Source organism: Nothoprocta perdicaria, unplaced genomic scaffold (genome assembly GCF_003342845.1).
Source record: "Nothoprocta perdicaria isolate Ctin4 unplaced genomic scaffold, notPer1 scaffold_243, whole genome shotgun sequence".
Taxonomy (NCBI): domain Eukaryota; kingdom Metazoa; phylum Chordata; class Aves; order Tinamiformes; family Tinamidae; genus Nothoprocta; species Nothoprocta perdicaria.
Window position 1 is genome coordinate 825,974 of NW_020455470.1, and position 23,659 is coordinate 849,632.

A 23,659-nucleotide genomic window follows, 5' to 3' on the forward strand; every position below is an offset into this window, starting at 1 on the left:
CTCCCGTGAGAACCAGGGCCTGTGATTGTGAGGCTACTTCCAGCTGTCTGTAGAAGGGACAGACTTTTTTATCGACTTTTTCATCTCATCGACTTTTTCTTCATGACCAGATGGCCTGTAGCGAATACTCACAGCAGTGTCACCCATGTTAGCCTGCCCTTTAACCCTTACTCATGAGGATGCCCTAGAGCAGACGGCAGAGAGGCCAAGGTGTTGTTCCCATCTCCAGGACCACCTCAGACTACGAGGACAATAGGAGGGTTTTTGGTTTCTTGTTTGCTGTTATTGTTTCTCTTTAATAAAAAGGGCATTCGGCTTGACAAATGTTCTTGTCTGTGACAAGTTCATGGTGAGCAAGGCAAATATGGGTCTCAGAGACACCCATACTGTGGTTCAGAGCTCTTGGAGAGAGCCTTGCAGGCAGTGCAGGCCAGGCACTGACAACAGAAACTTTGAAAGCCCCACTCTAGATATTTAAAACTATGGCCAACTTTGCCAGGAGCATAGACATGGTGAGCTCAGCTGCGTGCTTCCCGCGATGCACATCAGGGCCACGAGAAGTGTTTTGCCTACCCAACAGACAAGGATAAACATTGTCACACAAAGCTTTTTTTTTCGAGTCAAATCTCATGAGGGTGACAAGACATAGTGGGAAGAGCTATCCCCTTTGCTCTTTGCCACAGACTGCCATTAAATTATTGACAGCATTGGGATATGACAGTCCAGAATGTGGCAGAGAACTGAAGTGGCTAAGGAGGGAGACCAAGGAAGCTGCCATGGTCCAGCCCCGCTCTGCCCACAGCATGAAGAAAGGCAATTGGAGCAATTTTTTGTTGTCACTGTTGCTGTCACCAAGCCAATAAAACAGGACTTGAGCTGAAGCTGCCTTTTTGCTCGGTCCATCCCGTGCTCCCCCACGGAGGCCCCGTGCCCGTCTTTACACGAGTGCCCGTTGGGATCTGCAGATGTGCGAACGCGCTCCAGCTGCCCGCGTCTCCCGCTGCGCTGCCCCTCGCTTGGCAGCGTGAGCGACTCGTCCTTGTGATCGGTTCCTCCGAGAGGCCGAGGACACCCAGCGCACGCTCCTCGGGGGTTCGCGTCTTGGGAAAGCAGGAGGTGCCCTGTGAGAGGTCGTGGCTCCAAGCGCCGTCCCCTCGGCAGGGCAACGCGATGGCCTCGCATCCGAGGAGCTCGCTGCATCCGGAGAGAGGCGCCCCTGCCAGCTGCAGCTCGACACTGTTCAGCACAAGCCTGAGCTGGAACACAATGCGGGACATGTTTGTGTCCCTGCTGCGCCCTCCTTGCACCCCATGGGCCAGGGGTGCAGCTGGGTTTCTTTGGGGCAGGTGACCCTTGCTCAGCCACGGAGAGCCTGACTTAGTAACGCTGCTGCCCTTTGGCAAGAGCCGTGGGCCCTCGTTGAGCCCCAGGCCTAACTGCGCATGTGCTCATGGTGCTGGTGACAATGTGTGCGGGCTGGGGCTGCAGGGTCCCAGGGGAAGCAGGGTTCCTAGCGCCTGCTCAGCTGCACTAGGGTAAGGTGGAGAGCACCATTTCAGCCGGAGCTGGGCCGTGCCACTGCCCCCGCCTCAGGGACAGGGGTAGCTCTCAAGAGGCGTCACCAAAAGCCTTCGTCTCCCTCTGCACCCTAGGCAGCCATTGGAGATCTCCGACATGGGAATAAAGGGACCGGGAGAATCCAGCTTTTTGTTTGTGGCCAGGCAGCCAAATCTGGCAGGCCCGAAACAGCAAGCACCAGCAATCAAAGCAGCGGGCGAGAGCCAGCTCCACGGAGGGGCACAGCTCAGCCAAGCCCTCCCCTCCTCTCCCCCTTGAGTTCAGCTTCTTTTCCCAAGCAGATTAGGAGTATGTTCAAACGCTCAGGACCCCCGGAGGTCAGCGACTCTGGCCTCGCACACAAGAGGTTTGCTTGGGAACTCGCTGAGCTTCCTGCTTCTGGTTGGGCTGCAGATAAGCCCTGGTGTGCAGCCTCGGCTGCTGCCAGCTCTGGCAGGGAAAATAGGCAGCAGAACCTCCTGAGTTCTCTCTTGCGCATTTACACCTTGCAGTTGGGCTCTGTAGTCTAATAAGACCACTGCTTTTCCCTCTGCTGCTGCCGTCCTAAGGGCTCTCTAGGCTGGATCCTCCAAGAGGAAATATGAGCTCTTTCTGTAGCCCTTCCAGCCTAGGACTGCCAGCAGGGACAGCTCGTGGCATGGCACGGTGTGGCATGGCATGGTGTGGCATGGCAACAGAAAGCCCATTAGTGCAGCTCTCCCCCACCTCCGAGCGAGCGCAGGCCGTTTAAAGCTGCCCTGGCACGCTGCCATCAGGTGCAGTGAGAGGTGCAGCTATTTCAGTGCAGCCTGAGTGCAGCTCCTCACTGGAGCCCTGTGTTTCGGGAGCTGCTGCAGGGCTGTGCTCCAAAGGGCTCTTGCCAGCCTCGAGGAAAAACAATCCGCTTCCCGCCAGGAGATGGGCAGGATTCCCTGTTGTCCCCTCTTAACAACAACCTCTGTGCATTGCCTGCGTAGTCACAAAGACAGAGATGTTCAGGGCGGCTCTTACATCCCTGAGGAGCAAAGACATTCCCTGCACAATAGCCTCCAGAGGCCTTTCCGCACCCTGGAGTTTCACATTTCACCAAGAGTTAGCAAGATGCTAAATTAAGATCATCTAGAGAACAGACCATGACCTTTGCCAGATGGGGTGTCTTAGATATCGAAAATTATTCCAACTGCTCACAAAAGGCAGCGAGCTATCTGCCTTTACATAATGCAGCTCTTCCAGCAACCGCGGCAGAAAGTGCACAAGAAAAAAGCCATGCAGGAAAAGCTGGGACTTTCCCATGAGTCCACGGGAATCAGCCTTTCATTTCCACTCAGCCACTGTCATCTGGGAATTTCAGCCCCATTAAGTTCAGATTTTTCAAGTGCATCTCTGCATCCCAGCTAGGTGGGAAGCATCTGCCCGAGAGGAATCAGTGAGGCAGGATGCTGCGTGGCTCCGGCGCCAGGTGCAAAGGCAGGATCCTGAAGGACATGAAGAAGTGTGTACCAACGAGAGAAACAAATATAACTCGGGCCAGATGAGGCTTCCAGATCTCACAGCCAGGAGAGCTGTGCGCTGGTGGCGAGCGCTCCAGGAGAGCACTCTGCTTGCAGCAGCACAGGTGGCAAATCACCATGGAATAATTACATGACCTTGCCATATTTTCCAAGGTCCTATGCCAATGTCAGTATCCACTGTTACCCTCCCTGCCCCACAAGGTGCAGTTCACGGAATAGCATCCTTTCCCTGAGTTAGCAAGGCTTTCTCTGCAGGAGGGTCAGTGCAAATAAGCCTCTCCCTCTCCGCATAGTCCCCACATTGCCTCTCTCATGTATATGCAATTTCCACACGTTGTCCAGGCAGAAAAGCCATTTGCTAACTGGGCACAAGAATGTAAGACACAGATTTAGTCTGGAACCAGTATTTGATTTCGTCGTTCTGGGTAGAAAGGGGAGAGTACTGCCCCATTTTTGGAGGCTGGCAGGTGAGGATTTGCATGTGCAGCTCCCGGCTCCTCCTGAGCAATCCCACTTGACTATCTCGACCTCCAACCTGTGCCAGGTTCAGGGACCTGCTGCTGCAGCAAGAAATGCATCAGCAGCAAAGGAGTGCTCCTGGGGGAAGAGGCTGGAGGACGAGGTGCAGGGCTGTATTTGTTAACTTTGCTCCTTTTGTTCATAAGGCAGAGCAGGATTTTGGTGCTTGTTGACACTGAGGCACATCCTAATTGTGGGTCCAAAACTTACACTGTCATCATGACCTCCTGAATCTGCTCCTGGGTCAGTGGGGAGAACCTGCTCTACGATTTGACAGCAAGCAGTAAAAAGAAGCATGAAAGAGTCAGATTCAGCTCTTTAAAGCTGACCAGCAGGGCTTTAAATATTTGGGTTATGGACAAGTTTATCGTGACAAGCAAACACCTCTGGCCTCGTCACCAGTTTTAGAAGACAAATAAAAAGAGATGCCCCAGGAAAGCTGCAGGCTGCTGCTGTCTCAGCAAGCGCGGCGAGGTGAGGGCACGAGTCACGCTGCTGCCTGGCGGCTGCTGAAGCAGCTCTCGGGTCGGGCTCGGCTTCACTGCACACGTGCGTGTCCCACCGCCCCGGCAGGTAAGCAGGGGAGCCTGCTGCTTGCCATGGCGGGCAGCGTAAAAGCTGAAGAGATGCAGGAGCACACGTGCCTATTGACACACACACACATATAGACTTGTCCTTTCCAAGTAAGAGTAAAAAGCAGTTATCCCAAGCTGGGCTAAAGACATCTCCTGGTTTCCACTGGACAAGGAAGGAGACCACCTATAGTTTTCCACTCGTTTCTTCGTTTGCTTGTTGAAACGGTGGTTTCCAGTGCCAGCTATCTGATCAGTTTGATTTTGTCCATATTGAGGGCCAGGCTCCCACAAACCTCAGGTACTGTTATTATTACTGGGAATTTCTTGTCAACATGAACAGCACTTGCTGTTGTTCCCTGCTTGGCCATGGGACCTGACTCTCCATCTGGAACCACGTCTGGGAGGAATTTTCCACCCTAGCAGGTAGTCAGTATAGGAAAGAGTGCTGTGCACATGGGGCACAGGAGCACGAAGAGGCAAGATGGAAAGACTAGGCAAGGGATGGGGCTTCTCGGCTCCTCGCTGGAGGCTCGGTGTTAGGGTTAGGTCCTCGCTAGAGGCTCCGTGTTGCCTGACTGCAGCGGTGGCAGAGGGGAGGTGGCAGAGGTTTGGCCACGCGGGCAAGGTCTGTAGTGAGTCCTGCACAGCCCTGCAGGTGCCACGGTGCACACTGGCCCTCCAGATGCCAGCTTCTCTGGTTCCAGGTCATGTTTGCAGTGAGAAGCCCGTAGCACATCCACCTGTCTCCTCCTCGGTCGTCTCCCACGCTTGGGATTACTGGTAGAAATGCAGCGAGGTCTCCGTTTGCCCACGAGCATGGAGGAGATGCCCTCCTTTCCCACTGCCATCGCTGGGCTTTTTTGGGTGCTGCCCAAGAGCAGGAAGCCGGTTTGGGGCTGCTCTCTGGGTACTCCGGCTCCATTCCTGTGGCAGCTGGACGGTTTTCTCCTAAACAAACCGCCCTGTAGCTCGTTCAGCAGCAGCCCCTGCCCTGGGTCCCTCTCAAGGACACATGCACACGAAGCACTGCAGACCCCACAAGCTGCAGCGGGTTTCCCTGCACGTGAGGGGCTGCGGGAGGAAACCCGGGCACACACACGTGCAGGGGAGGCCTGGCACATTCCCGCTCCGGGGCACATCGCATTCCCCCGGGAGCCCTGGCATGCTGTGAACTGGATCCCCAACGCCCTGTGACCGCACTGCGATTCTTGGTCTCCCCCCAGTGACCAGACCACATATAACAAAGCGTTAGCATTGGCTCATGTGCCGAGGCTCCCAGACGAGGATCACAGCTCATTGCCCTCAGAATAGGCACATCACTGCCAGGTAATGACACTGACAATTATTTCCCCGAATCCTCCCAGTGAACAAAGCTCTCTCCCTGGTGCCTTTGCTTGCTTCTGAGTATTTGGAGACAGGAATCCATTTCCCCACAAACACAAGTTCTTGAGATCTATATATTCGTTCATTAAAGCACACCGATGCTACTGAGGCAAATGACCTGTCAACAGATTTACAGCAGGAAGTAAGTCACTGCCTCCGAGCCTGCGCCTTTAATGTAATTAAAGTCCTCTGTTTGGAATTCGTTCCTAATTAATATTCATGCTCTGCTGCCCATCTGCCATTCCTGCACTGCTGGTTCCTTCTGAGATTGATCAGAGGATTATTAAGGCAGCAAGCAGACAGAGCAAGAGGGGGGTTGACTGGTGGGAAAAACAGTTGTATCAGCTTTTGATAACGGAGCAAAACTCGATCCAAACTCCTGGCTGGTCTGGAAGAGGCTGCCCTAAGTAGCGGCCAGTCTTGCCCTGTCACTAAGTGAAAATTAAGGGGTTCATGACAATGATGGATTGAGCAAGGCCTGCCAGAGAGACAGTCTCTCTTGGTCTGTTCCTGGAATCCTTCAGGCTTCTCCTCTCCTCTTGGAGGTGGGAGAGAAGCTAGGATCTCTGGAGCCTACTTGAAGAGGACCAGCTAGCAGGTGGTGGTGGTGGTGAAGCCTAATTGAGATGAATTCATGTCATTAAGTCACGGGGCTTGACCTAGCATTGTAAAACAAACTCACAGTAGGGAGGTGGGTCTGGAGGTGGAGGTTCATACGGATTTTATGATGAAACTGTGCATGGCTGTGCATAGGTATTATCCTGTAGTCCCAACTCTAGATGTACTCAGTGGAGGTGCTGGAGTTGGAGTTACTCTGAGTTTATGGGCGCTGCATTTTTTTGTAAAGCCTCTTGAATATCCTTCATGTAGGGAAGGGGTGGATAGAAAGCTTTAAGGAAGAAGGTTTTAAGGAAGATTTCACTGCCATGCTCTGTTGGACTGCCAATGGGATCGTGGCTGCATCAGGAGGATGTTGCCAGCAGGTAGAGGGAGGGGATCCTGCCCCTCTGCTCAGCTATCGGGAGGCTGCACTGGGAGCACTGGGGGCAGCTCTGGGCTCCCCAGGATAAGAGGGTCAGCAGAGAGCGGCAAAGATGATAAAGGGACTGCAACATCTATCTTATGAGGAAAGACTAAGCAAGCTGGGCCTGTTTAGCCTGGAGAAGACTGAGGGGGGACCTGATCAATATGTACAAATACCTGAGGGGTGAATGTAGGGAGGAGGGGGACAAACTCTCCTCGGTGGTGGCCAGTGCCAGGACAAGGGGCAATGGGGACAATGGCTGCCCAGGGAGGCTGGGGAGGCTCCTGCTCTGGAGATCTCCCAAACCCACCTGGATGCTACCCTGTGCCACATGCTCTGGGTGTCCCTGCTCCTGGAGCAGTGGGGTTGGACTAGATGATCTCTAGTCATCTAGGGACTAGGATGCGGAAAGGACCAGGGTCTCTTCCAACCTCAACCATTCTGGGATCCTGTGTCAGGACACGGCCCTTTTTGCTCTCCTGGGCACCTCTTGTTCTCCAGAAAAGGTATTCTGGGAAATACAGCGTTTCAGGATTGAGATACCCAAGGGCTGCCAAAAGGATTCAGACACTGCTGAGCCTCAAGTACTGAAGAACATTGGCCCTGCTGTGGCCCCAAGGGGCAGTGTGACTGGAGTTCCCTCAGTTAATGAAAGACATTTCAAATAGCTTTTAGATCCTTAAAGACAATTGTAGGGCTTAAATTGGATGCACCCAGGTTTGAAAACTGAGTCCCACTGGCATCTCCTGTTTATATATGAACAATCAAAGTGATTTATTTATCTGTCTAAAGCATAGTTGCTCTTTGACCGTCCATCCATTACGCTTATCTATCTGTCCTAGTTATGAGCCGAGCAATCCATCTTACCCAACCTAATGTATTCCAAATGACTCTGTAATACCCTGCGTTACGAGTGGGCTCTGCTGTGGTAGACGACACGGGCCTGGTTTTCTGCAGCACTAACACAATTGCATTGACGTCAACCGGAGCTGCCCGTGATCGCCCTCCTAGAAAATTAGGCCTACTACGACAGATCCGAGTCAGACCTTGAAGCGATCTGCTGCTGTAATTGGGACCAGATTTGCCAAGGAGTTCACAAGACAATGTGATAAATGCCTTGGAGAGATGTGTCCGCGTGGCCCCTACGCCTGAGTGAATGATGCGGGGAGCGCATGCATGTGCCTGTGTGCAGAAAGCCACACGGGCCCATTTAACATGGGCTTCTTGTTTCTCCTAATTAAATTGCAGGGGAGGCTGAGCGGTGCAGTCCTGGAGCAGTGTGTTCTCATTCATTATTGAAAGAACATGCTGCTCCCGTGTCACACAAGCACACACCAGAGGCAGCCAGCTGGGAATGTGCTCCTTGCTCTCGTTTGCCCTTCACAAGAGGAACTGGAGCATCACAACCGGCCGGCGAAGGCCCCTGGAAGCAAGTGGAGCCCCTGCAGGGAAGCGCCTGCAGGCCTGTCAGCAGAGGTGGTGGCCCGAGCAGCAGCAGATGCAGCCACGCACACGACTCGGGGGCAGCTTGCCAGGGGTGGACGCTGTCCCTGCCTGCGAGCAGCTGTGGCAACCACACCGGGATACGGCACCTGCCGTCTGAAAGGCTCTGAGGGCTCCACGGACAGCAGCTCACTGCAGCTCTCCAGTGCCAGGCAGACATTCCCCTCTTGGTGGAAAAGAAGCAGCTGAAGCAACAGAAGGAATTAACTCAGAAAAGAGGTTTCCCCCTCTCTTCTCATCTTTCACCAGGGATAAACACTTGTGACAGCCTAAGTGTGTGAGCAAGACTCCTGTTTGCATCACGTGGGTACTGCCCTGGGAGGAGCAGGATCCCTGCTCGCTGCTCCAGGGTTTATCCATTCCCTGCGCTCTCCAGGCACAGCTCGGTCCCATGGCCATGGAGCTGGGTCTCAGCGAGGCTCAGTCACGCAGGACGCTCCACGTGGGGAGGGCAGGCTCCAGAGCTGGCCAGCCACCCTCTCCACCACACTCTTCACGGGCTGCTACTGCACTTCTTGGCCAGCAGGTCAAGCAACCGCTGCCACAGGAGTCTAAAACTGGAGCTAAAAAGGGCAAGCCTGCAAGCTGCAGTTTGCTGCAGAGGGTATCTGCACTCTCTCTAGGGTCCTGGGAGGGGGTTGCAGTGGGCGAAGGTCGAAAGCACGGCCCCATCATCAAGAGTTTTCTGATGGGGTTTCTGTTCACAGTGGATTTTCTCTGGCGGAGAGGTCCCTTCCTTGCCAAATTTCACATGCTCAATCTAAAACAGAGCATTTTACAGCTTTCTGAAGGAGGTTTCTTAGGATGTTTAGCCACAGACAAACCAAATATTTTCCCCCTGGCCTTGTTCTTGGAAGTGGCTGACCCATTTTGGCTGAAATTTCCCCAAGCCCAGGCTGAGCCAAATGCCTTGCAGAAAATTTCTGCCTAAATGATCACATTTTGGCACTGCTACAAGCAACGGGAAGCACAGCCTTATAATGGGAAGTATTGGGTGACCTCAATAACAAGCAGTATCGTCTACTCTGTCTACAACAAAATAATTAATTCTCATTCAGTTGCCCTCTTTGCCTTTGAAGAAGATTTCCAGACCCTACCCCCGCCCCTCTTCCCCCCCAAAAAAAAAAAAAAAAAAAAAGGAAAGAAGGAAGCAATGGAATTAGCCAACCCCCTCTGGAATCACTAGCTCCAGATCTGTACAAAGGCATCTGGCCAGAGCGAGGAGAGGTGTTAAGTGCTGTGGTTAGGAGACCTCTGAACTCATCTAATAAACAAAAAAGGATTCTTGATGCAGCTATATCTGATCAAGACATTTGTTGATGAACTGTTTCAGAAGAAGCTCTTGGATGATAGAGGAAAAGCAGAGGGTAACAAGAGTAAGATATCAGCACTTCCAAAACACACAGTCCTGGGGAGGGAAGAACAAGTAAGAATAGAGTGGCAAGTAAGAAAAGAGTGAATCAGCTAAAATCAGACCCAAATAGAGCTTCAATCTCAAATTAGATTCAGGTCATTCCTGAACAGTTCCAGTTGGAAACAATTTCACTTTTTTTTTTTTTTTTTTTAATTTCTTTCCTCTTATGGTTATTTTGAATTTAGGCAATAGACACGTAGAAACATTATTGGCTATAAAAGAGAAAAAAAAAAGAGAAAATCTCTTTTCATGGCATTTGGGGCACCATTTTCATCTGTGTGCCATGGGTGAACAATACTTCTGCTTCCAGATTCTCTCACTGTTCCCACTGGTAGCATATTGATGCAGATCATGCCTAAACCCCATTCAGTGGGGTTTATATCCTCTCTAAAAGCAGAAGGAACGAAAACTTTCTGCAAGATTTCCAGTCGGAGCAGTTCATGAGGTTTGGGTAATCTGCAGAGCTACAGGTAAGTACCTAAATTTTGGGGGTCAAGTAGACCCAGGCCCTCTCAGTCAGTGCCTAAAACTGGTATCAGGACACTCAGGTAATATCCCCACTTCTGCTGCTGCTTTAGTGATGCAAGATGACCTCCCCGCCCAGCCAACATCTGTTACTGCTTCCCGGATGGACTGCAGAACCTGGGGAACAGCCCTGACTAGTCATTTTCTGGAAATTCCTATCTGGGTTGTGCCAGAAGATCACCGTAGTTTGACAAATTAAGATCGCTTTAGTGTCATATGGTTCCATCTGCGAGCCACAGTGACTTCATAGCTACTGCGAAGACTGGGGGCACTCAGCACTTGATTGGAATGAGATCCACAAGCCAAAAAGGTGCTTTTGTACAGTGAAATTATTTTCACAGAGCTTAAGTCAAGCAATGAAATATTCATAGGATTCTAAAGCAGTGGGCTCACTGACTGCCTTGCTATGGGAATTCAATAATACTGGAGACAGTCTTAATTCAATATTCAAAAAGCCTCTTTCTCTCTCCATCTCTTGGCTGTCTCTTTGGGTTCGGAGTTCTTTTGGGAAACCTCACTTTTATGCTCTGGCTCTATTGGTGTAGGAGAGAATGGAGAGTTGAATGGCAGAGAGGAGAGAGAAGGAATGGAAATACAAGGATGGGGACCACACTCATAAAGCATGGGATCCCTAAGATAGGGTTGCTTGGCTGAATAGGCTGAATGACCTTTCCTAATGACAAGTCTACATTACCTTTTGGGGCTGGACCTAAACTTGCACTTGGACATGGCTGGTTTAGAGTTGTTTCTGGTCCAATAGTTGTGTAACCGTGATGATATTGTCCTATGCTCACAGGAATAAACCTGTTAAGAATTAGGCTGCTTGGCTCAGCCATACCGCCATACTATTAGGCTAAAGTAATTTTTGCCTTGGCATCTATCTCATGGAAAAGACTGTTGAAATGGAGCCTTTGTCCACCGCTGAGGGCCAGATATCAGCACTGGGATCAGACTCTTGGGAGGTATAAAATGCCATGGCTGCAATGAAATCAATGCCATAGAGGTAGTCTGTTCCCTACAAGGTGAATGTGAAGATGCTAGCAGAACTCTAGCAAGCTCTTTTGATGCTCCCTCCTTGCCATGCTGTCACTACAGCTCTGGATTCATGTCTCTGGAAAAGACACGACATCCCGACACCTGACACCCCTGTCCCCATCGCAGAGAGGGAAAGCCTGGGACTCTTTTCCATCCTTTGTGGCAGAGCTGCGGAGCTCGTTGCTGCTGATGCCGTGGGGTTAACATCTCACATAGGTTCAGACTGCAGTCTGATAAATTCAAGGAAGTTCTCCCAGGACTAATATGTTTACAGACTGCTCGGGAGACACACTTGTCACCTGCAGTTTTGGAGAGCAATGCTTTATAGGCAAAGCAGCAGAGGAGAATCTTGAAAGAGCAACAGCTTTCCAAACATTTAGCAGAGTTTTTTTCCTCTGGAATCCTTCTCAGAGAGTATTAAAAATCAAACAATTTACTCCACAACACATCGGTTATTTGATTCCTTCTGGCATCTCCCTGTTTTGAACTCCTAGAACAGATCAGTTTCAACCTTCCGAAAAACTCTCCATTAGCATTTGGTCTTGTCAACCTCTTTTTATAGCCACTCTTAAAGCTAAAGGAAAGCTGCCTGATGGCTGTTCTCCATGCTGAGGATGGCACACAGATGCCAGCTAGCAAGGGTGGCACAGCCCAGTCCTGTGTCAGAGACTCACAGGGACCAAGACTGATAAAAACAGGGCAGTAAAGGTGAAAGAAGTATTATCATGCATCAGCTTATCCCCTGGAGAGCATATGAGGACTAGGAAGCTCAACAGATACGCTCTGGAGCAGGCAGGAAAGACAGATGACTAACGTGGAGGGGAGCGTGCCCTTGGCCAGGAGCTGCTCCTTGCCTCTGAGACTAGATGGGAGACCTCCGAAGGGAAAAGAAAAAACAAAGCCCCTTTGCAAGGACTGTCCAGGTGATTTACTCCACGGCAGCTCATGCTGGGAGCCTGGCTGGCAAGGTGCCCCGGTTCTGGACACTGGTGGTGTGTCCTGCAGGACAGAGCAAGCCGGACTCTGCTTTCCCTGCGCCCATGACAGATGCTTTCACACATCCTGAAAGAGCCTGGGCTTCAGCCTGGGCACCTGGCCAAACTTCAGCCTGGATCTGACATGCTGCCTTCCCCTCCTGTGCTTTCCACTGGATATGCTGCTTTTCTGAGCCTGTCTATCCACCCTGACAGCAGCTGCTTCTCCACTGGTCATCCAAATATTCCCACAGGTGCCAGGCTTGGGAACGCCATTGTTCCCAGGGCATCACGTGTGCAGTACGTTCACTGGCCGAGCTGCAACCCTTGTTCTCCAGCTCCCTTGGGAGCACATGGTACCAATGGTACCTTTCTCCAAGTAAGGAGGACACATAGCATTTAGGTTGGGCACTTTTTCCCACCAGCACAGAGCTGTATGAGCTAGCATGTCCCAGTGTGACCCCATTCTGGGTTTCCAAGAGCCTCACCACTGGAAATTGGCTGCCCTATGGATGTGTGTGCGCTAAGTGACACCTCTAAGAGAGATGGCACAAGCGGTCCAAGTAGCATATCCATGCTAGCAACCCTGGATGGTGCTAGAGGTGCCAGAGAATTAAAAAAAAAAAAAAAAAAAGGGCAATACTCTTTGTTCAGGAGATCTTGGATGTGACGGTGAGAGGGGGGAACTTCCAATTTTCTTGGTGACTACAACTTAAAATCTCCTCACATGCCTAAAATGATTTGCTATCCACAATACCACACTAATGGAGAGCCTTGCATCATGGATACAGTACGGCAAATCACAGCCTTACCTTAAATACAGCTCCTGCTGCCCTAGCACCTGTCTATGTTAGTACGGGAGAATTAAGGCAGGTATTTTATCCCACGGAGATGTTTAATTGGAGGCAGGTGTTTAGGCATCAGAAAACAGGTTGTTTTGTGATGTATGGAACTGATGAAGCTTCATTTTCTTTGGGCTTTGTGTGTTATACTTCAATTCCTAGGTTTAGGTAGCATTCCAAGATAGTTTTTTCCTGTATTTGTGGCATCAATAACACGAGGCATTGACTCTTCCATTCTTTTTTTTCTGTATTTGTGGCATCAATAACACAGAGCATTCATTCTTCCATGGCAATTCTCAGCAAGCATCAGAATATAGGTAAATGCCAGCTGACAGATCCTGCAGACACTAACACTGAGGGAAATGCACACAGATATTTGATGTGGGAAAAGAGTTTAGAAACAAGGCTAAATACGATACCATGGGAAGTGTGTGACTGAGCAGGGACAGGGCCTTGGGTCTCTGGTAGTCCCCCTCACCTTGTCATGATGCCTTTCCTCTGAAAGACACCTCAAAAAACCTGAACGTCCAACTTTGCCCCTTTGCCTGCTGTATCAGTAACTCTATAGCCTCATGCCTGGTGAAAGACCTCCTTTTTCCTTGCACAGTTTTAATCATTGTGCGGCTGGTGGAAAGTCTGCATCTGTGTAGGGATGCCCCAGTGTTTCTTGGCTGCTCCCAGGCTTTCCTTTGATGAGCTGCCTGGTTGAAGCCACTTGCAAACTCATAAGCATTCAAAGGAGCCCTGGGCATATGCTCTGTGAGGAATAACGGCGCTGATGAATGTTGCCTGTCTGAGTGAATCGTCTGCTAGTAGGTCACAAATTACTCAGATGTGTCTGTTACTCCCAATTATTCACTGATTCATGCGGTGGTTTACGTAGGAGCACTTTGATTAGATTCTTCAATATTGAACGCCCTGGCTCTTTGGCCTAAGTTTCTTGGCCGTGTAAGCCTCGAGGTCATAAAGCATTCTTATCCAAAATCTTGACCTTATGTTTAATTTTATCTCCATTGACGTTAACGGAGGCTTGTTAGACTTAAGCATGTGCTGAAAGTTAAGCTTTCCTCTCTTAGGGCCTCCGTATGTTTCCCTGCGCTGACTGATGACCTGAATTCAAAGATGTCTTTTCCCTGGCTTCACTGAGCTTCAAGTCTGCATGTGCATAATTCTTGGAAGCAGTTTTCCACCACAAATGATTATGAATCCATCATTTGCTTTCTGCAAATATTCCACAGAATTCCCTCACCATTCAGTGTGCTGGCAAACTTTCCTACCAGTATATTAGCTGGCTAAACGGCTTCTGGGATAGCAGATCTGAGTACAGATCCTGTTTGGAAACAAATGGATTTAAACATGTGAAACCTTTTCCAGCAAACCCCCAGTTTCATAGTAGTTTGAAGACAAGCACATGCACAACAGAGTTAATACATGGAGTATTCGGTATAGTCTAGACAGGATCTTTAAGGGTTCAGCAGGTCCTTGCATATCTAAGCTCAATTTCACGGAAAATCCTTATAAAAGTTCAGAAAGATTCACCTCAGCTCACATCAGAGGCCTGTAAGCTTTCTGTTTAAACTAAGCATATCAGGGGGTCTCTCTCTCTGGTCAGAGTAGGGAGATGAAGGAAAGAAACGTGGTCAGGCTGGAGGTTATTTATCCCAGATACCCGGGACAACTGACTTAGGTGGGTCCTGTCCATTGGTTGTTATCTCAGGTCTTTGGCTATCTTGGATAATTTGCTTTTGTTCTTTGGATCTTGGATAATTTGCTTGTGCTGTTACAGAGAAAAAGGTTTCAGATGGCTGCAGTTAGCAAAAGTGAATCCCGTCCTTCAGTACCTTTTTCAGTCTTTGCAAATCTTCCCCACTGTCCAAGTATCACGGGTCCACAATCCACTTCACTGCTCTCCACCCCAGGCTGCTTCCATCAGCTGGGTGGTGGAAGAGAAGCAGATGGGGCATCATGGAGCAGATGGGCAGACATCTTTTGGCATTTGCCTGTAACTCTTTCCAGGTTGTCTTCTGGCTTGTGAGTTGCTGCCGACCATCACAGGGCTCTTCTTGTTTGGTTTCTTCCTGGTTTGCTACTATTGGAGCTGTGAGAAAGGGCACTGGGATATAATGTGCAGGCAGGAAAGGGGAGGAAAGAAGAGAAAAGCAAAGCTCAGGGAATGGATAGAGAAGAAGGAAATCCTGGAGTCTGTGATAAACCCTGCACTGAGTCTCCGTCAAAGTTTCCTCAGAAACAAAGCAGAAAGCTTCAAAAATAAATGTTCAGAAGAGATATAGGAAGACCAGCAGACCAAACTATGCCCAACACCTTCCTGACAGCTTCACCTAACTGCTACGTGAAGTCTCCTGGCAGTGGGGACCCTCTAGCATAAAGCGTCCTAACATCCAGCCTTTTTTTTTTTTTTTTTTTTTTTTTTTTTTTTGAGAAGAAAGGGTTTTCCTCACATTTTGGCCAAGTCCCTTTTACTGCAGTTTAAGCCATTCACTCTTTGCCTTCTCCCTGAGGGGCATGAGGAACATTTTGTTCCTCTCTGGCAGTTTTGGACATGTTTGAAGCCTGCTACTGTATCTTCCTTCAGCCCTCTCTCCTCTCAGTGAAACTGCCCCAATCCCTCTCTCTCTCCGCTGCCTACTTTTAACAAATCCCCAGAGGAAGCTTTCTGTGTTTGAGGCAGCTCAAAACACAGTTTTTGTCCAGACTCAGAAACCAGTTATCAGTATCTTTTAAATAGATGCGTCTGCTTTCCTAAAAAATGTTCAGCTCCAGAGTCCCCTCATGAGTTCATTGGGGGCAGAGGACTCCCAGCATCTATGGAAATCACATCACCCCTGTCTGAACACCTCAATGTGGCTGTAGAAGTGGAGGTGTCAATATTTGGGCCAGATGTAGGTATTTTGTGTATAAACATAACTTACAGAATGTTTGCAAAGAGAAATTAATCATATCTACAGATCATTTGTTGGCTGCTGCCTCTCTCTGCAAACTATTCTTGAACTGATGACAATTTTCTCCAATCTAGTCCTTAGCTCTAATTATTCTTTCAATCTCTCCTATTATTAATATGCAAACAACAGATTGACAATAAAACGGCTCTATGTAATTATTTTGCTCAGTCAAGTTTAAACGTGAGCCGTGCCAGGTATTTCTGACGGGGCCCAGATCATATGGTGCAGCTCTGCCTACTTATTGCATGGATATGAAATCTTAGAATTGCATTTCTGGTGTGAATACTCCTGTTTGCAAAGTGAACATATGCCAAAAATCAGCTGGTTTCCAGACCCAAAGGCATTTGCTTGAATATTTGTGAAAAACAAAGAAGGACCAAAGCAAATATATTTCAAGTAGCTCATAAATCAGCATCAGCAGAGTGTCTCCTCATTTTGCAGAAGACAGTTTCCTTACCATGTGTCTACAGATTAACTGATAGTGGAGATACTTGCTACTGAAGTCAAATGAAACTGCAGGTGTGCACGAAAACTATCTAATACTTAATTAGCACGGCATTAATTAGCTGCATGATACTTTATTCTTCCATCTTCCCAAGAGCAAAGTAATGTCAGGTATTTTGTGTGAGTGTGAAACCCTCTGTCTTTCCCCTTGTTATCTGGGCAAGGATCCTGGACATCAAACCATCAGCAAGCAAGTTACTTCTTAGGGCTAAGCAGTTTTAGGATTATAATTGAGGCTGTAGCCCTGGATTTCACTTTTTGCAGGAATCTTTTATATATATACCTACATGCAGGCTTTAAAGCCACACATCAGGAAGTCACCAGCTCAGGAGCATGCCCTTGTCCTCCACAAAGAGTCAGATGCCATTTCTGCATATGAATTAACTCCAGAGGAACACCCTGCTAGAGAAAATGTATTGACTTCTGATGGTGAAGGCTTGTTTCTTGGTTTTAAATTCGCTCGAGATGCAGTTTATTCAATTATCAGCCATCTAGAGAATGAAATATGGGTTCATTCCAAGTAGGCAGGGGACAAGTTTCCAACAGGCAGAGGACCAGGAAAACATCTGGTTCGTTTCTGTTCTCTGAGAAGCTCTCTAGCACCAGACTTTTTAAAGGAAGACTCTGGTCTAGTAAGGGCATTGCGGATGTTTAGGACTTAGATTCAATGGAAAAGGCAAACTGGCAAGATGCAAATCCTTGCCAAATGCCCTGGAAAGCACAGAGGGTCTCAGGACAGGGACGGAAGCAGGGATCATGTCCTAGCACAAGCGTCAGAGCTGCAGTAGTCTCTTTGATCCTCTAGGATGAATCCAAAACACTTGAAGACCAGCCATTTCCAGTCTAGTCATCCTTCCTTTGCTTTTGGGCAACATAGGCCAACTTTGAGCCGGTTCCTAGCAAAACTCCCAAATACACCAGTCCCTAGAAGCACCAAAGTCAGTAGCAGAAATTGGGACACAACCTGTGGCAGCCCAGTGTCCTTGGCAGCAGAAGCCATCCTTACCTTGGGAAACTGGGCTTTGCCAGTTCTCCTGTGCTAGGACAGTTTCCCTATTTCTCCCTCTCACCCACAATAGTCCCCAAGTTGATCATGTGCCAGCACATGCAGTCTGTTTTTTTCCCTCAGAGGCAAAGCATTTATGGTCATTGTGGATGCAGATGATCCTCTCTATTAAATTTAACTTACTAGACAGCTTAAACAAAGTGGAGGGAATCACTAGCTCCACAGAGGTTACCTCCCTGGAAGCCGGTTGATGATGGGGTAGAGAGACTATTTCCCCCATTACGGAAAAACGACACAGAGCACATCTCCAACACGAACACAACCCATGGCAGAGAACCTGCACCAGGAAATGCTGCTGAACATACCCCAAGCAGCACCCACCCCTTCTGCACACGAAGGACTCCAGACATGCAGCACTTGGGAACCAGCCTTCAGCTCCAAGCTCCATGTCTCAGAGCTACTCATTTTCTCATCCTCCAGCTACTTCACTCCACACTGCCTGCTTCAGTCTCTTCCTTCCCCTTAGACTTGCATTTCTGAAGGAGAAGGTACAACAACTCTTGCAGCAGGACTCCTGGGTTCAGCTCCCAGCTACTGAGTCACCTAATGGCTTTGTATTTCCATAAAGGAAAGATAATGCAGCTGGTTTTGCCAGGACTGTGAAGCCACACTCCTTGATGGGTCTGAAAAGCAGTAAGATGCTGGATAAAAAACAAACCCTAACCAACATAGCTTTTCCATGTGCTGCTCAAAGTATATTGTCAGACATAAATACAATTTGTGCTGGAAGACAAGAAACTGAGGAAGGTTATGTCGTATTTGGGATGCTCAAGCACAAACATGCTCATTTCTGGGGAGTCCCCCTCCTTTGTTAAACTGATCTGACTCAGAGCATGGGGAGCTTCTCCACAGTCTCTTTTTTGGCATTTGCAGCGGTCTTTGGCATTGCTGAGAAGCAGGATTTGCTCTCTAGGGAATGGGGGAGAAGAGCTGTTCCTGGCAACATCAGCTCAAATGGGAAGCGGAATCTATACTCTGGGCTCTCCCTGCAAGGACGACGGGAAATGGCATCACTTTTCTTTGTCATCTTCTGACAACAGGAGCCTCTGCAGAGATGGATGGGGAAGTGGCAGGCTGCGGTAAGTGGGAACCCAGCACTTTCGCCTGGGCTGAGTTTGCCCTCTGATGGTAAATGCTGGTAGTGAGAACAAGCGGTCCGCTCCGAAAGCCACCCATTCCCATGGGCTCAGGGTGGGCGTCCCCATCTCCAGCTAATAAAGGCCCCTGATGCTCATAAAGCCTTTTTGCACTGTTGCTGCTGTTCAGGCATCCTCAGCTCCTCGTTTGTGTTGGTGAAAGTAGCTCTTTCAGCCGCCTCCCTGGGCCGTGAGCAGGGCAGAAGCTCCCGCCTTGACTAGCTCAGAGACTGCCAGAGTCAGCTTAGAGACAACCTGCCTAGCGCAGAGGTTCCCAGCCCATGCAGGCAATAGGATCCAGGCACCCTGAGCCCACAGCCCAAGCATCAGTCCCTGGGTGGATTAAGCTCTAGGGAGGCTACATCAGCGGGTACAGATGCATGAGATGCACCAGACCTTTCCCTCTGCCATGCAGGGGTTTGATATGGGCAGGGAACAGCAGCATACGGACGAGAGAGAAAAGCTCAACTGGGGAAGCCTCAAATCTCCCAGGCTAGAAGTCACCTGCTGAATTCCAGCAAAGGGTCCCTGGGGGGCTTTTTAACCCAACAACTCTACCACTCAGGACATGCTCACTGGTCTGTGCCAGAAGAATCAATCCTGATGAATGAAACTGGACCAAAAAATACTCAAACTGGTCAACCATACTACTATCATTCGAAAGGCTTCAGAATCATGAAAGCACAAGTGCATTTCTTTATGTAAGTGTTAGCTCACTTTTTCCAGATTGCGTCCATAGCCACCCGGCCAGGCATCGCTTCCTTGCAAACCCCACAAAGCAATGTGGTTTAGGTAAACACCAGACCTAAGCAACAGAGACTACAAGAAAACATCAGCTTTTGTAAGCCATGCAGTAAATCGTAACAGGTGGCAACATTAAAGACAGATGACTTTTGTTGTCCATAACATAATGGAGAAAGAGAGACCTCTGATACCAGCACACGCTAAAGCTCAAAAAAAACAATAGCGAGTTGCTAAATAGACCTGCTTCATACAGCAAGGGTACATAAACTACATCAGTGTCAATTACACTTTGTGGGAAAGAAATCATCCTGAACAGAGAGGCCAAATGAATCTGTATTAAAATGACTCAGTCTAGTTACACAAGGAATGAATTTGATCCCAGCTGTATTTAGGCACGGTATATTAGCAGAGAGTCACAGCAAGAGCAGCAGCTGAGGTGGGCTGGGAAGGAGGCGTTCGTTCAGATCTGTTTAGAAAGCCCACTCGTGGAGCAGGAGGACGCTCAGAGATAAAGTGCCGGCCACAAGGCAAGCGTGACCCCAGCCCCTGGGCACATGTGGTGTCTGTAATGTAGTGCTCAATAAAAAAGATGGTATCGTTTTTCCCCGTAAAACAAATTTCCTAATTCTGAGCAGTGAATCATAGGTTTCTGCTCATATACGTCAGAAATGAAGTCAGGCTGTTCTGTAGCTTCACTTCGCTCTGCGCACGTTAAAATGGAAGTTGCACTGGTGTTTCTCGAATGCACAGAGAAGTTTGGCTCCCGCCAGCACCTGGCAGCTTTGGAGATGGTACTTCAATATTACAGAACACTCACCAAGTAATTTTAACCTCAATCTGTAATTCTGTCAAATCAAATGCCACTTTGGAAGACCTGCCTGATGTGGGGAGGGGACTAGACTGCTCCCAGATATCAATAATTTTCTTTAAGGATCAGAGCATTTTAAGCACAATGGTAAATGTTAATATTTTATTTTCCTGTCTCTCCACTTCTGAAAATGGCCAAACCACTTTTGCTCTCTACAATAACTTGGAATTAGGCCGAGGGCTAATGCACAAAGTTCCATCTGGAAGTGGTAAAAGTGTTGTTATAAAGAACTGAAAAAAAATCCTTTGCTAATAATCCTGCATAGCACCAACTCTAATAGATACCTAATAGATATCACTAAGCGCCAAAGGGGAAGAGGAGCCCTGCACCCTGCCAGTGCCTGATCATGCTCTCCAAATCCCCGTGTCTCTCCATGGGGCATTTTGAGTTCAAGTTTCCAAAGTCATGTCCAGGTTTCTCCCAGTGAAAGGGAAGGAAATACCTAAAAGGTAGAAACTGCATCTTTGGGATAGATCTGCCCCTGCCTTACTGTAGAAGTTGCCGACAGACTAATTTTCAGATTTATGGAGCATTAAGAGTTCCCACTGATTCTGTAACCAGGTGATGGATTTGTCCATGCTTCATTTTTCTTGGCTGGAAAATGGAAGAAATGGCATTCCTGCCACTGGCTAGCTGGGAGGTAAATGTAATGATTATTCATAAAGTTCTCTAATGCCCTCCGGGGCAGCAGTTGCAAGATCAGGTTAGTCCACTCCTGGATGGATGGACGAACAGACCCAGCGGGAATTAGGCAGCAGCAATGGCCTTGGAAATGGAAGCAGGAGTAATTTCCATAATGAGTCACCAGCAGTCAGGAGCCGAGCCTGGAGGGGACTGTCACTCCCCGCAAACATCTGGTTTGTGCACACACCCTTTGACTGAGAAGGGCCACTGCTGTCCCCATCCTCGCCAGCCCATGCACACATGCAGCAAGTTCTCAGTTGCTGTTTGTGGCTGGGCTAGCAGTGGCTGTTACCACTGCAACAGCCTCTTTGCAGGTCCATGGAGGTGTCAGCGTAAAAGCAACAGCACCTATATATTGCTAGGGTTCATTCAAGCACGGACTCTGTCCATTCCTTCCTTTAAGGGTTGGCTCATCCCTCCTTGCACAGAATAAGAACTAGTACACGACTGTTCAGGCTGAGGTCAGCGACCAGCTTTGGAGGCGGGAAAGCAGAACAACGTAAGAGCTAATTCCTACAGTCGGTATATCCTCAACATAGGCTCTGCACAGACTTCCAAAGCAGGTAACTGCAGGGGGAAGCCTCACTCCTATCCGTGGGAAGCAGGTTTGAACCTGACCAGCTCCCTAGGAAGCGTGTGCGACGTGAGGGAGCGTGTGTCCCTGCACCACACTGTCCTCACCGCACTGAGCCCAGCACCACAGCACAGCTTGAGCGCGGGACAGTGGCCACGAGGCAGTGTAAGCGTATGGCATACTGCTAGCTGCAGAAAACAGCAAACAAACTCCTACAGTTGTCTATAGTACCTTTATAATGATCTATAATGACCTTTATTCCAGCACGACACACAGGCATCTCCAGGACATTGCATATAGTCTTCCCTTAGGCTGCATACTTTGATCTGGGAACTGGTAACACAAGGTAACCCCAGCAAAGAAATGTTTTTGGTCGTTAGTAGCAGCCAGAGGCTGTTCAATACATACCAGGGCAGAGAAGATCGCAGCTTCAAGGGCCTCTGAAGTCCACAGTGATCTCCTACAAGCTCAGGCAACAGGGAACCGATCTTTGGGTGCTGAGTGTGTCGGGTTTCCACGCTCGACGCCAGCCCTGCGTCTGTGGAGCACGACTATGTACAGACAAAAGTGGGCACGTCTCAGCATCTCTATTTCTTTCATATTTATTCTGGATTCCCCCCTCTGAATGTTTGATCTTCTAACACCTTTCCCCTGCGTCACTGTTTTTCTCTGTGGAGCTCAGAAAGCAACACTGAGTACCAAAGAATAGCAAGACTTTTCATGGACCAGCCAATATTTCAGCAGTTATGAATCACGCGGGTGCGTTATTGCCTGAATTACTACTGCTGCTTTGTTCCTACACTGGAGAATCGGATAGTCCTGCAGACGCTCACCCATAAAGCTTTTCTTCTCTCTGGAAGACAATTAAATGTTGCTTTCCATTCTTTTAGCAAAAGGAAATGCAAAGCACACAGACATCATCAGGTTCAAAAGGAAGTATTGAGGCACTTTTCTTTAACTTCCACTAAAACCAATGGGAACTGATGTGTTGTAGTAACTTCAGACTTGCCAAGGTCAAGGACGATATTCACACATGGCTGGGGAACAGAATCTCTCATTTCATTTCACACAAAAAAAGAACATTGTCAGGAACTACAGATGGGAAACTTCATTGCAGCAGCACAGGTTCAGCCCATAGCAGTGACTGTAACAGCACGTTATTTTGCAAAGGTGAGACTACTGACCCAGATGACAAAAAGAAGATTCCTTAGAATTGCTAAGAACGGCTTAGAAAATCACAGAATGGGTAAGATTGGAAGGGACCTCTAGAGATCACCTAGTCCGACCTCCCCGTTTGAGCAGGGTGTGGATTGGTTTTGCTGGTATTTTTTGCCATATTCGGGGTGACTGCACAGAAGCAAATTACTTCAACATATGTGCACAGGGAGGCCAGTGACAAGCACTCCACAGCGGTGCATGGGCATCAATTTCATAGCCTTAAATCCAAATGCTGTGTTTTGCTGCGCTCCTTTGGGAAACTCCTGCTGTCCAGCAGAGACTTCTCCTGACCAGCAATGTCCACCTGGAGTCACCTTCTTCTCCCAGACCAGTTTCTGCAGCTCTCCTAGTGATTTTACATGCCACTGCAGGCGCCCTTTGCTATCTGCGCTCCGATGACGGCTGCAGCACGGACCTCTCCAGGCGCTCTCCTCTCTCTGCGTTCAATATTCCCATCCTCAGGCAATGCCCTGGAGTTTCACCGGTCCAGTTAAAAACTCGAGAGATAAAGCTGAAGGCAGAGCGCGCAGTTAACCTAAAGGGGACCAACATCTTTCGAAAGGCTGTTGGAAGGGACACGGCAGGCAGTCCCTGCAGCGCTTCCCGTGCCAGACGAGGAGGAAGCTGCCACTGCCTTCCACGAATGTCCCCATCCTTGCTCCGGGCAAGGATCTCTCCCATTCCCGCAGCTCTCACGGGACAGAGCAAGTGCTTCCACCCGCTGCGCCGCGCAGGGGCGGCGCTGCCCGCGGGGCTCGCGGCGCGGTAAGGCACGGAGCCGCTTAACGGTTAACGGTTAACGGTTAACGGTCACCCGCGGCGCGGCTGCGCGCCCCGGCCCGCTCGCCAGCCGAGCCGAGCCGAGCCGAGCCGAGCCGAGCCGAGCGCCCCGCCCTCCCCCCGCGCCGCGCCGCAGCGCCGCCCCGCGCATGCGCACGCCCGTGTTCGCCTGTCAATAAAGATTCAACAAGCGGCCGGCGGAAGGGGGAGTGTGTGCGCGGGGGGGAGGGGCGGTTTCTCCCCCCCCCTCCTCCCCCCGGCCC